Source organism: Canis aureus, chromosome 34, assembly GCF_053574225.1.
Source record: "Canis aureus isolate CA01 chromosome 34, VMU_Caureus_v.1.0, whole genome shotgun sequence".
In the NCBI taxonomy this organism is placed as follows: Eukaryota; Metazoa; Chordata; class Mammalia; order Carnivora; family Canidae; genus Canis; species Canis aureus.
In genome coordinates, this window is record NC_135644.1 from 2,423,321 (window position 1) to 2,436,071 (window position 12,751).

Sequence of the window (12,751 nt, forward strand, 5' to 3'; positions counted from 1 at the left end):
ACCAGAAATGAGTTTTTTGAGGCAGGAACACTAAAGAACATTTAGACAGGGTCACCGTAGGAGTAATACTGTGTCTGGTGAGATTTACTCTGGTAAATTCCCAACCCATCAGCTCTTAATAATTGATATTCTACAACTGGTATTGAACTGAGCCTGATCAATTGGAGTAGGAGAGAGAGAGAAGGGTAAGTAAGGGTCAAATTTAGATAGGAGATTTTTCCTGCAGTGTAGATCTAAAGTGCTTGGAGTAAAATGGGATTATTAAAGAGTTAAGGAACATTGTGGATGAATATGTGGCCCGTTTCTGTCTTTGCACTTGAAATTTAAAGCTTTCTTTTCCCCTCTAAAATTTGGGCGGGAAAACCCTGCTTGAGCACAGTAGAATCTTATAGGTGTTGTTGTTGTTTTGTTAGAGAAGGGGAGAGAGAGGGTGTAGAGAAGGTAGAGGGAGAGGGGGAGAGAGAATCCCAAGCAGGCTGCACACCCAGTGTGGAGCTGGTGTGGGGCTCAAGCTTATGACCCTAAGATTATACCCTGAGCCAAAATTAGGAGTAGGACACTCAACCAGCTGAGCCACTCAGGTGCTTCAGAATCTTATAACTTTTGTGATAGGAAAGCAAATTAGGCCATTGCAACTTTTAATCGATCAGATTCAGGATGAAATCTCAAGGTGATTCTAGCAACTGAAAATTTTTAATCTCTAGATTTCAGAAGTATATATATATATACACACACACACACCCACATCTATGTAGAGCAACTTCTGGATTGCTGAATTCTTACTGATCTACTCAGGATTAAAGTTGTTAATTAGTTTCATCTACTTGTCTAGAGGCTGCATTCTAGTTATTGGTTTAAAGTTGTTTAAATGTGTTTTGTAATAAATTGTTATGAACATAGCATAGATGTTACATATATTTTTTTTTCAGATTACATAGATTTAAACTTCTTTGATTTATTTACCACCTCCCTCACCCAGAACCCTGAGGCCTAAAACCTAACAATAAGGAGTCTGCTATTTTGTAGCGTGTTGAATAATAAGGTAAAATACTGAAAATAATTTTATTTTTACAAGTAATAGAAATCTGGAAGATATTACTATTTCTGGTTATGTGAAAATTGGAATGAGTCAAAGACTTCTGGGAAGAAATAATCCTGGGATTTAGATATATTTGGGTAAAAGTAACAAATGGAGATTACTATATAAAGAAGTTATATAATTACTCCAAGTTACAAATTTCATTTGCTTGTTCAACAAATGTTAATGAGCTGACTATGTGCCAGGCACTGGTTTGGTGCTAGTAATATGGCAGTGAAAAAACAGAAAAAGGCTCTGCCCTAATTTGGACTGAAACTGAGAACGGGCAGTACTGTGCCATATAGTATCATAAGTGATGGAGGAGGGAATACAAAGCCAAAAATGCCAATACAAATAATGGAACTGCAATTTACTTTGAGCCCACATAAACTTTGGGTACATAATTTATATTTGCAGGGTTCAACCAGTGTTTGTGGTATCATACAAGGATCCATTTATGAGAACCAATGGAAGAAATAGTCTCAGGACACTGTATAGGGATATCTTGCTTCTCTCAAGAAAAGATATTCTTTTTCTTATGAACACTATAAATTCAATTTCCCTATTTGCATTGGATGGTGAGAAGATCAGTAATAAATTTGAGACCTACATTTAGCCATCCAGTGGGAAATGGATGTGTGTTTTCATTACTATCTCTACCTCAGTTTCATAGAATCTAGTTTTGGAAAGAAGTGGGAAATTAAACAAATAGATAAAGATCAATAGTCACAATCATGGATCCATTTGTAAATCCAGCTGAAGCTTTTCAGAGCACTGGCAACATGTCGGTCTTCTCAGTAGATAATAGGACTCAAGCCCTACCACTGGAGAGCCTTTTCTTCAGTGTGTGTGTGTGTGTGTGTGTGTGTGTGTGTTTTAAAGCCTTTATTGAGATCAGCGTCCAGGACCCAGAGGAATATGTGTTCCATGCATTGAATAAAATCAGTTTAAGGCACCATCTGTCAATGTAGGCTGATGTCAATGGCAAAAACCACGAGGGAGTGGAAGATGGCATTTCTGAAGGACATCTTGAGGGAGGTTTTCATTGGAAGCAAACAAGAGCACTGAGAAACAGAAGCAAAAAATCAGCCAGTCACCATCCCCAATATCCCCAGATTCTGCAGTAGCAGTTGGCGCCACAAAGGCAGACACCTCTCTTATGCAGCGGGGAGAGATATCTTTGGACGAAGGTAACAAATGGAGATTGACAATCTAGAGAAGTAACACAATTGCTCTGAGATATAGATGTCATTTGTTCATCCAACAAATAACCTCACAGATATCTGTGACTGGCAACAGCACTTTATTTGGAATCAAAATGTAATGGTAGAATTTGAAAGTGTATTGAGTTTCTTTTATGTACTTAAGGGTTGCAGTGGTAGGAAATAGAGTTGAAAAGCACCTTTCCCTTAGGAGTTTGTAATCTACTACTGCAAGGTCAGCATGAACAAAGAGAATTAAACAGAAATTTTCGCTATGTTATAAATTTGCTATTCATTGTGTTCACGTTAAAAACCATAAAGAAAATACTATCCTATGTAATTGGATCCAACTCTTTTTTTTTTTTGAGGGAATTCAGTGGTTGCTCTAGTTGTCATGGGTATAAGACCGTGGCACTGAAACCTCTATTTCCCCAGCTTTAGTACGTGCCTTGAACATAGGAGATCTATTCAATACGTAATTGTTCCAGTTATGACTTTTCTCAAGTAAAAACTAACAGAAGCAAAAACTGGTGGCTGAGATGGTGGTTGAACTGCCACCTTCCTCTTAAGGCTGCCATCAACGGGGGTGGAAAGCAGAGGCCAGAAGAGTATTTTGCATCCTGTGGTAATTTACCAGGATCGTATAAGCAGCCCGTTGGCCAGCTCTGAGCTATGTTTACTGCCAGCTAACATAAGATTTAGAATGAGTGTAATTTTCAGCTTTTGTAGAGTATCAAATGATAAATAGAGTAATCAGATCTTCGCCTGAATTGCTTACTGCAGTGAAACATGGATTAAATGTGTAGTAAAAATATCAGTTAATCTGTCCAAGAAACTAGATATATTCATTTGCTTTCTTTGATCCAGCTTAGTTGACTCATTGGAAAAGAAGAGAAAAGAGAAATGATGTCCTCATTATTTATGTGTTTACAAGTTTCCCCCCCTTAGGCTGCAGTTAAGCTGTTGCACTCCATACACTCTGTGCCACAGCAATTTAATATTTCATTAAAAAAGCATTAATGACAGCTCCAGTGAATTTCTCCCATCCACACTCGACAATGATAATAATTCGAGTGAGTGTTGGTGTCTGAGTGGCACACATGAAGACAAAGCCAAGCAAAGGGACAGTCAGAGCGTTGCTCGTATTCCTTCCACCATTAGGGAAAGTTGGAGAGCCAGGTGCTGTGTGGCACCGTCTAATTTCATTGGATGAGAGAAAAGTATCTCATTTATACTGAATAAATAAGTTGCTATCGTGGATATGTCACATTTATGCTCAATCTCTTCACAGTGGATTGAACAATGGGTAAAATGCTGGCTTTATGGGAAGAGTCTCCAAAGGCAACACTTCTCTGCTTTGGTTTTAATTTTAAAACAAAAGCAAAATTACTCCATTAGAAAATACCTTGTTGCCTTTGAAACATTTGATCATTTACATAATTAAATAATAAATATTATTAAATATTTCAAGTTACTATGTGTTTTTAGGTTCCTTGGTGTCCATCTCAAAGGAGAGGAACAATCCTTATTATTAAGGATATTTCTTTCTTTCAATTTGAAGAAAAAGTACAAATAAAAGTGAGATAAAAAGCTTAAATGCTGAAGGTCCATTGATTGACTCTTATAAGGAATTAGGTTTGTTTTGTGTAAAAGGGAATTATTTCCAGCTAATATAATTAAGAAATTTATAGAGTAGTGGAATTTAATTGTAAGATAATTCCCGGATATAATTTTCATAGCTTGAAAATAGAGCATAGGGAGAGCAGAAGTTTTATTTTATGAAGCAGTTTAATAAGAAGTGCATAAAAGGATGTTGGAAACATATTGTAGAGGTCACTTGAATTTTAACTTCTAGGCAATTAACTTTATTATACTAATCACACATAGCAACAATATGAAAATAATGTAGAATTTAGAAAGAAAAGAAAAGAACTAACTTGTTCCTCAGTCCCTCTCCCAAGCAAACTATCTATTTTCATTTTTCCGTGTTCTTGCTCACTGAAGATTTTCGAACAGGGAAATGACATGATGGAAAATGTGTTGTAGGACTTTTAGGAAGATTAATCTATCAATAGGAAGATGGAGAGTGAAGAGAAGAGTCTGAAACCTAGAGACCAATTATAATTCTAGTGAAGTAATCCAGGTGAGAAGTGATAAGGGCTTGGGCATCAATGGAAAGAAATGGGAAGCTGTAAGAGGCACTGAAATGGAAAAGTCACTGATTGGATATGGGACATTAGAGAGAGGTAATCATTAGAGACAACTGGAGCCTGAGTTAACAGCACCAGTTCTAGAGATAGAAAGCAGACATAGAATGATTAGAATAGGTCTCTGGCTATGGAAAAATGATTTACGTACTTTTTTGGTTACCTATTACATCTGAAAAAATACAGCTATGTAAAAATGATGTGAATAGGTTGCAAGGTGGAAAATTGGGATATGTGTGCATGTTCCTGCTCCTGAGATCTTTCCCCAACTCCAGGCCTCCATAATCACACACAAAAAATGGGGACAGTTGAAATTGTAGGTGCAAATTAACTCTAATGTGTTAAAGAAGTAGATTTGTATAACTTTTTTTGAGAACAGGAGAAGGATGCAGTGAGGAAAGAAATGATCAGGGAAGTAGATTGAGAACCTACATGATGATTCTCAATATTAGAGAGGAGAGAAATTAAAAGAGGAAGAAATGGAAAAAGAAACAGATTCAAAATAGGAGTATAGGGAGAACAAGGAAAATGAAAACTGAGGAAGGGGCATTATATTTCATAACTAAGAGGGCATTGATGATACGTGAGAGATAACCCATTATCCAGATGGTTAATTTTTCATTTGACACATTTTTTAGTGAAAAGAAGGATGGAAAGGGAATCGTAGCTCTTCGGTGGTGAAATTAAGCAAGATTTGTGTCTCTCCTGACACTGCACACTCCCCCTAAAATTTTTTTTTTTTTAAAGTTTGTTCACTTTTCCAACCTGAGTAAAGGGAGCAGTAGGTAAGTCAAAGCATAGATATGTGAGTATTGTAAGAGTCTATAGGGACAGACAGAAAGGGTTGAGTGGACAGTAAAACAAGAGAAGCCCCATCGGAAACTGGTTCAGTGGTCCTTGCAAGAGATGTGGGTAACTTGAATTAGGGTTGTAGTTGTGGAGGTGATGAGTAGCAGTTGGGCCCAGTTTATATTTTGAAGATAGAGCTGACTGGACTTGATCATGAGTAAGATGCAAGGTGTGAGAGCAGGAGAGAAACACAAAATGATGTTGTTTGTTGTCCTAAACAGTTGAAAGAATGGTAGTGAATTTTACTGATTGAGGGACATGGATGAAGATGCAGCACTTTCTTCCCTTTTGTTTTTATTTTTATTATTATTATTTTTTAATGTGTTAAGCCTTGTTTTACTCTTAGGCATGCAAGTGGTGACATTGTCTAGGGAGTTAGCTACATGAGTCTTGAGCTAAGAGTAAAGTTCAGGAACACTTGGAGATCTGGAGTGTAGACTTAAATAAAGGACACCATTCCCTCTTTCTCATTTTAAGTAGAAGTACATAATACCCAGGGAAGCATTTTAGCTATGTGCAGAATAAAGATGTTATGGCAAATGTAGAAAACAGGAATTCTCATAAAACTCCATGAGTTTTGGTGTCTCTTAAACCTAAGTAGACACCAAGGGAGGATGAGGGTTTTCTTTGAGGATGAAAGAAATTTGTACATCGTCTCTTAAACTCTTACACTCTCGTTCATTTCCTTTGTGCTTATGGTCCTATAAGTCTTTTCTTAATTTATGTGATGAAATCCTCCAAGTCAGATAATTAACAACAAATAATTGCCAATAACTGCTGTGTTAGGGAAAACTAAAAGTATGTGGATTTGTCCTCCTAACAATTACCATCTACTGTAGAAGCAGCAGTATTCTTTCTGTTTTCTCCAATATACATTTATATTGGAGGAGAGGGGGAAGCTCCTTAAAAACTGAAAAAAAATTGTCCTATTTATTTTCATTCATAATATGTAATATTTGCCTTTTGTTTCCTTACCTTCTCTTGCTTTCTCAGTAAATGACAGAAATCAACAAGTCTAAGAAAACTTCATCCATGTATTATTTGAGTCCTGTAACTTATTTTTGTTAATTTTGCTGCTTTGCTAAATATAAATACATACACACATGATGGATTCTACTTGAGAAATGTCTAGTAATTGTATAATTTTGATAATGATGATGATGATTTTGCCTCAAAGCACAAAAAAAAAAAACAGAGTAGGATAATAAATATTTTTACTTGATTATGAGCAAGTAGGCTAGCTACTATTTAAAAATGGCCTTTGGGGGCCCCTGGGTGGCTCAGTAAGTTAAGCATCTGACTCTTGGTTTCGGTTCAGGTCATGATCTCAGGGTCCTGGGATCAAGCCCTCAATAGGGCTCCAAGCTCAGTGTGGAGTCCACTTGAGATTCTCTCTGCTTCTCCCACTCATGTGCTCTCTCTTTCTCTCCCTAAAAGAAATACATAACTCTTTTTAAAAAATGAATTCCTTTCGTTACTTATTATTTTATAGAGTTGTAGAATTACTGACAAACTCATTGAGTCTCCTTGTATTATTTGGGGGGCTTATTTACCATTTCTAATATTACCATATTTCATATGTCATCACCAATCTGAATATTTACTATTGACATAAAATGTCTGCCTTTCCTACAAATTTGTGTCCCTGTCATTGTATTTCCCAGACTTTCATCTACTTTAAAAAAAAAAAGACTTTATTTATTTATTCATGAGAGACACACATACACACACACAGAGAGAGAGAGAGAGAGAGAGAGAGAGAGGCAGAGACACAGGCAGAGGGAGAAGCAGGTTCCATGCAGGGAGCCCAACGTGGGACTTGGTCCCAGGACCCCGGGGTCATGACCTGAGCGGAAGGCAGACGCTCAACCACTGAGCCACCCAGGTGCCCCCCCTCCCCGCAATCTACTTATGAACAGCCTACTTATTCTTCAAATTCTACCTCAAATTTGTCTTTCCTTATAAAGGTTTACTGATGAGAGTAATCAAGTTACTTCATCACCTCTTGTTTATACATCTCGAACAATTGTTCCATGTAGCCTGGATGGTTCTGTAAATGGTTTATCTTTGTATCCCTTGAGGGATGTCATATGTCATACATTTTGTCTTCCACATTTTCCTGTACATGCCAGCAGTTCAATGAAGGGTGTATTTAATTGAATCTTTGTGTTTGAGCTCTTTTTGGTTGTCATGACCCCTTTTCACACACCTCAGGCCTGCCTGGGTTTGTAGTCTATTCTGATAAAAATAATGGCTACTGTTTGGAGGTGTAACCACAGGCTGGGTATTGCCTTTCATACTCTACTCAAATTAATTCATGTAATCTTCATGAGAAAATAGAGGGGTTATCATAATAATCCCCATTTTAACAGCTGAGGACATGGAGGCATAAAGAATTCAAATAATTCATGTAGAGTAATGTGGTTGGTGGAAGAGTCTGTTTCAAATCTAGAGTGTTGGACATTAGGGCCTATGCACTCACAGCGTCCAGGTGCCAGCTGCAACTCCAGGGTTGTTGTGGGTGGTGGTAACAGGGCTTGATTTTTTTTTTAAGATATATATATATTTTTTTTAAGTCAAAAGAAAGAAAAAAGCATTGCTGTTGTATTGCTTGAGTGTCTTGTGGATTTATGTCCATGGCTTCCATTTTATTAGCTATGACTCATTCCAGCCTAATTTGTAGAATTCCTTTTTTTAGGTGTTAAAAATAATTGCTTTGATGACGTGACTTGCTTTCCTCTCTTTCTTTCTTTAGTTGGTGTAAATATGAGTAGTATTTTAAACATAGAACATCCCTGGAGTAAATTTTGTATATGGTAGTCGAATGTCGCTATTCTTATTAAGTGCCTGGAAACATGGAGAAGACCTTAAGATTGTAAATTACCTAAAATCACCAGTTTAGGATCAGATTTACCAGCGTCATATGCATGCCATTGAAATTTCGATAGAGCTTGTGTTCATCTGTAGATTGCTTTGGGGAGTGTGAACATTTAAAAAAGCATTAACTCTTTCAATTCACGAGCATGAAATGCCTTTCCGTTTATTTGCGGATTCATTTAGTTTTCAGTGTGTAGATCTTTCACCTCCTTGGTTAAATTTATTCCTATCCATTTTATTGTTTTTCTTATTATTGTAAATGGAATTGTTTTCTCTCTTTTTTTAAATGGGATTGTTTTCTTAATTTTTCTTTTGGATTGTTTGTTAGTAATGTACAGAAAGGCAACTGACTTTTGCATATTGATCTTGTGCTTTGCAAGTTATTGAATTATTAGTTCTGGCAAGTGTTGTGTTTTGTTTTGGAGTCCTGAGTATTTTCGACATCTAACATCATGCCATTGGCAAACAGAGTCGGTTTTACTTCTCTGATTTAGAGGTCTTGCTGCTTCCCTCGCTCCCTTCCTGCTTTTTGCCTAACTGTTCTGGGTGGTCCTTCCAGCACTTCCTTGAATGGAAGTGCTGCAGTGTATATCCTTGTTTTTTCCTGACCTCAGAGGAAAAGCTTTTAACCTTTCACCATGATTTTAGCTGTGGGTTTTTCATATATGGCCTTTATTATGTTCAGGTATGTTCCTTCTATACCAAATTTGTTGAGGACCCCTCACAAAAAAGTGTTGAACTTTGTCAAATGTATTCTCTGTGTCTATTGAGAGGATCACATGATCATTATCTTTTTGGTTTAAAGTGGTGTGTTAATGTCTGTTGATTTGTCTATGTCGAACCATCCTTGAATCCCAGAGATAAATCCCACTCGATCACGTTGTATGATCCTTTTAATGTGCTGTTGAATTTGGTCTGTTAATACTTTGTTGAGAATTTTTGGGTCTATATTCATGAGGGAATTTCACCTGTAGTTTTCTTTGCTTGTAGTATTCTTGTCTACCTTCAATATCATAGTCATGCTGGGCTTGTAAAATGAGCTTGGGCATATTCCCTCCTCTTTAATTTTTTGAAATAGTTTCAGGAGGATTGGCATTAATTCTTCTTTAAATTTTTTGTAGAATTTACCAGTAAACCCTTCTGGTCCTGGGCTTTGCTTTGTTGGGAGGTTTTTGATTGCTGCTTCAATCCCATATCATTATTGGTCTGTTCAGATATTGTATTTCTTCATGATTCAGTCTTGGTGGATCATTTATTTCTAGGAATTTATTCATTTCTTCTAGGTTATCCATTTACTGGTGTGTAATAGTTCATTGTAGCATCTTATGACCCTTTGTATTTTTGTGGTATTAGTTGTATTGCCTCCTCAGTCATTTAAACAATTTTTTTAAAGATTTTATTTATTTATTTGAGAGAGAGAGAGAGTGCGTGCACACAAGCAGGAGGAGGGGCAGACAGAGAAGCAGGCTCCCCGCTGAGCAGGGAGCCAGAGGCTGGATCCCAGGACCCTGAGATCCTGACCTGAGCCAAAGGCAGACACTTAACTGACTGAGTCACCCCGGTGCTCCTCCCCTGTCATTTTTTAATTTTATTTGAGACTTTTCTCAATCTATCTGAAGTTTTGCCAATTTTGTTTATCCTTTCAAAAAACCAGTTCCTAGTTGCATTGATTTTTTTCTTTTTTCGTTGTTGTGTATAGTCTCTATTTCATTCTTTCTACTCTAATATTTATTATTTCCCTCTTTCTGCTAAAGGGTTTTGTTTGATCTTCTGTTTCTAATTCCTTGAGGAGAAAAAGTTTTAGATCTTTCTTTTTTTTTTTAAATGTAGTATTTTAGAACTGCTTGCTGTGTCCTATATATTTCGGCATATTTTATTTTTGTTTACATTTGTCTCAAGATATTTTCTGATTTTCCTTGGGAATCCTCTTTGACCTGTCAGTAGTTGTCCAGGATTATGTTAATTTCCATATATTTGTGAAATTTCCAGTTTTCCTTCTGTTAATGATTTCTAGTTTCAGAGCATTGTGGTTAGAAAAGTTGCTTGGTATAATTTCAGTAATTATTTTTAAACCATTTTCAGTATTGTCTCCAGTAGTGGGGCTACCGTGGTAAATGAGAGGTTCCTTGACTTAATGAGGGAAATGGATAAAAAGCAAAATAAATTTAATTTGTGATATCTGCTTAAAGTCATAGGTAGGAAATCATAGAGGATGGGATATAGGGTAATCAGGAAGTTTCCTTAGAATTTAACATTAAAGAGAAAGGATGGGAAGAAGCTCACGTGGCTGAGGTCAGAAGGAGGAAGAGGAAGAAGGAAAACACATTCTAGTGACAGAAAACTTGAGGTGTAGAGGCCTGGGTGAAGAAAGGGACATTCCCTCCTGTTTTTGGTTGTTATCATGTTCTTTGTAATTGATTCATATTGCCATAGTACTCTTTGTGATTAAACTATAATAATAATTGAGGCAGTGTCCACTTGGTCTCATTAATATGCTATTTGTATTATAATACTTTTTTAATCGTTTAAAAATACTTTTACTATTCTGTTTTTTAATATAAATTGTACCAGAGACTTGAAATCTTCAGTTTCATTTCTCCATGTTCACTTCCTGATCTTGCAAAAAATAAAGAAACAAACAAAACCCAAAACCTATTTAATTGGCATATTTTGGCTTATGGAAGAAATGTGATTTTAGATAAAGTGTATGCATTTGAAAAATTTCATCATTATTTTAAACATGAAAATATCTAAATATATAGGAGCTGCTCAATTGTTTAGCTTTTTCTCTCCCATCAGGGATTGAATATAGATATCATATATTCTAAAAAATATGAACACAAAAAAAAAGAAAAAAAAAATAAAATAAAAAATATGAACACTATTTTAAAAATATTTTATACGAAGCTAGGTGAAATTATATTAAACCATTGACCTCTTGCATATTGACCTTAAATTGGCTCTTGAAAGGAAATGAAAATAGAGGCATTCATTGCTAAGAATAAACTTCTCATTTGAAGCTGAGGAAAAATAAAAGCCCTGGCAAACCTGACATAGTTAAAGGTTCTCATCTTTGGAACAAAAATATGTCCATGTATCCAAGGGCAAAAAGTGCCCTAAATCTCAGAGTCAGGAGAGCACTACAGTGAGCCTGGCTGGTCCTACTGAGGTGAACTCATTTACTTCTCAAAGTATTCTCAAACGGTCTCCTTCATCTAGTATTTTTTTTAAAGATTTTTTTATTTATTTGAGAGGGGGAGAGAGAGAGAGAGAGAGAGAGATCATGAGCAGGGGCTAGGGCAGAGGGAGCAGCAGACTCCCCACTGAGCAGGGAGCCCAATGCAGGGTCTCCACCCAGGACCCTGGGATCATGACCTGAGCTGAAGGCAGACACTTAACTGAGCCACCCACGTGCCCCCTTCATTTAGTGTTCTAAGGCTGTGGATGCCTGTATTAATTTCAGCTGTTAAATTTGTCACCTTTAAACTGGACCCATGGGAAAATATTCCCTGAAGAGAAGTGTTTTATTGAACAGTGTTTGAATGTAAAAGCTTTAAAGAGGAAAGATTTGTATCCTTAATTCATTGGTATTCATTCTCCTCTGTTTCTTTTTCTCACCCAAATTAGGAAGAACACGTACGTGAGAAAAATAGATTGAAATGTGTTTTTCTTCTTTTCCAATGCTTTGATCAAAGCAGATTGTCTCCTTTTGTCTTCATTAAATGTTTAAGTCACTCATTCCTCCATCACATAGTTCTAAACACTCAGAGCTCTTCTCAGCCTTCCTAGCTGGAGATAATGCCTCTCTTCTTTGTATTTCTGTGGAATGTATTGTCTATAGAAGGATTTTGCAAAGGTAACTTTTTATATCCTATCTTCTTCCCCTAAAAGGAACACTCTTGCCACTTTGATTGTAATCTCTGGATTAGAGATTGCGCTGCGTTTTTGTGGGTATCTCCACAGAATTTACCACAATGCCTTGCACAAATGACTACTTGCACTGTTTTTTCTACTATTACACATAATGAAAGAGACTTTTTAATGGTTCTTAGCAATCTTAGCAAATTAAAACATTTGGAGTTTAGACTTTTTTTTCTTTCAAGATTTTATTTATTTATTCATGAAAGACAGAGAGAGGCAGAGACACAGGCAGAGGGAGAAACAGGCTCCATGCAGGGAGCCCGACGTGGGACTCCATCCCAGGACCCTGGGATCACAACCTGAGCCCAAGGCAGATGCTCAACCCCTGAGCCACTCAGGCATCCCGAGTTTAGATTTTCTTATTCCGTATTAGGCCTTTCTACAAAATATCCTATAATAATTCTTTGTTGTGAATGTTTTCTCCCTTTTCTTTATTAATCTTAATTCTTTATTAATCTTCTAATCAGGTAACTACTTTACAGAACCACTTAATATTTTAGTGGCAACGTTTTGTTTTTTGGAACATCCATTATTGGTGATTATCATTTTCAGAAACAAAGAACATGGAATCATTCCTACCTTTATTGATTAAATCAACAAATCTATTGAATGTTTCC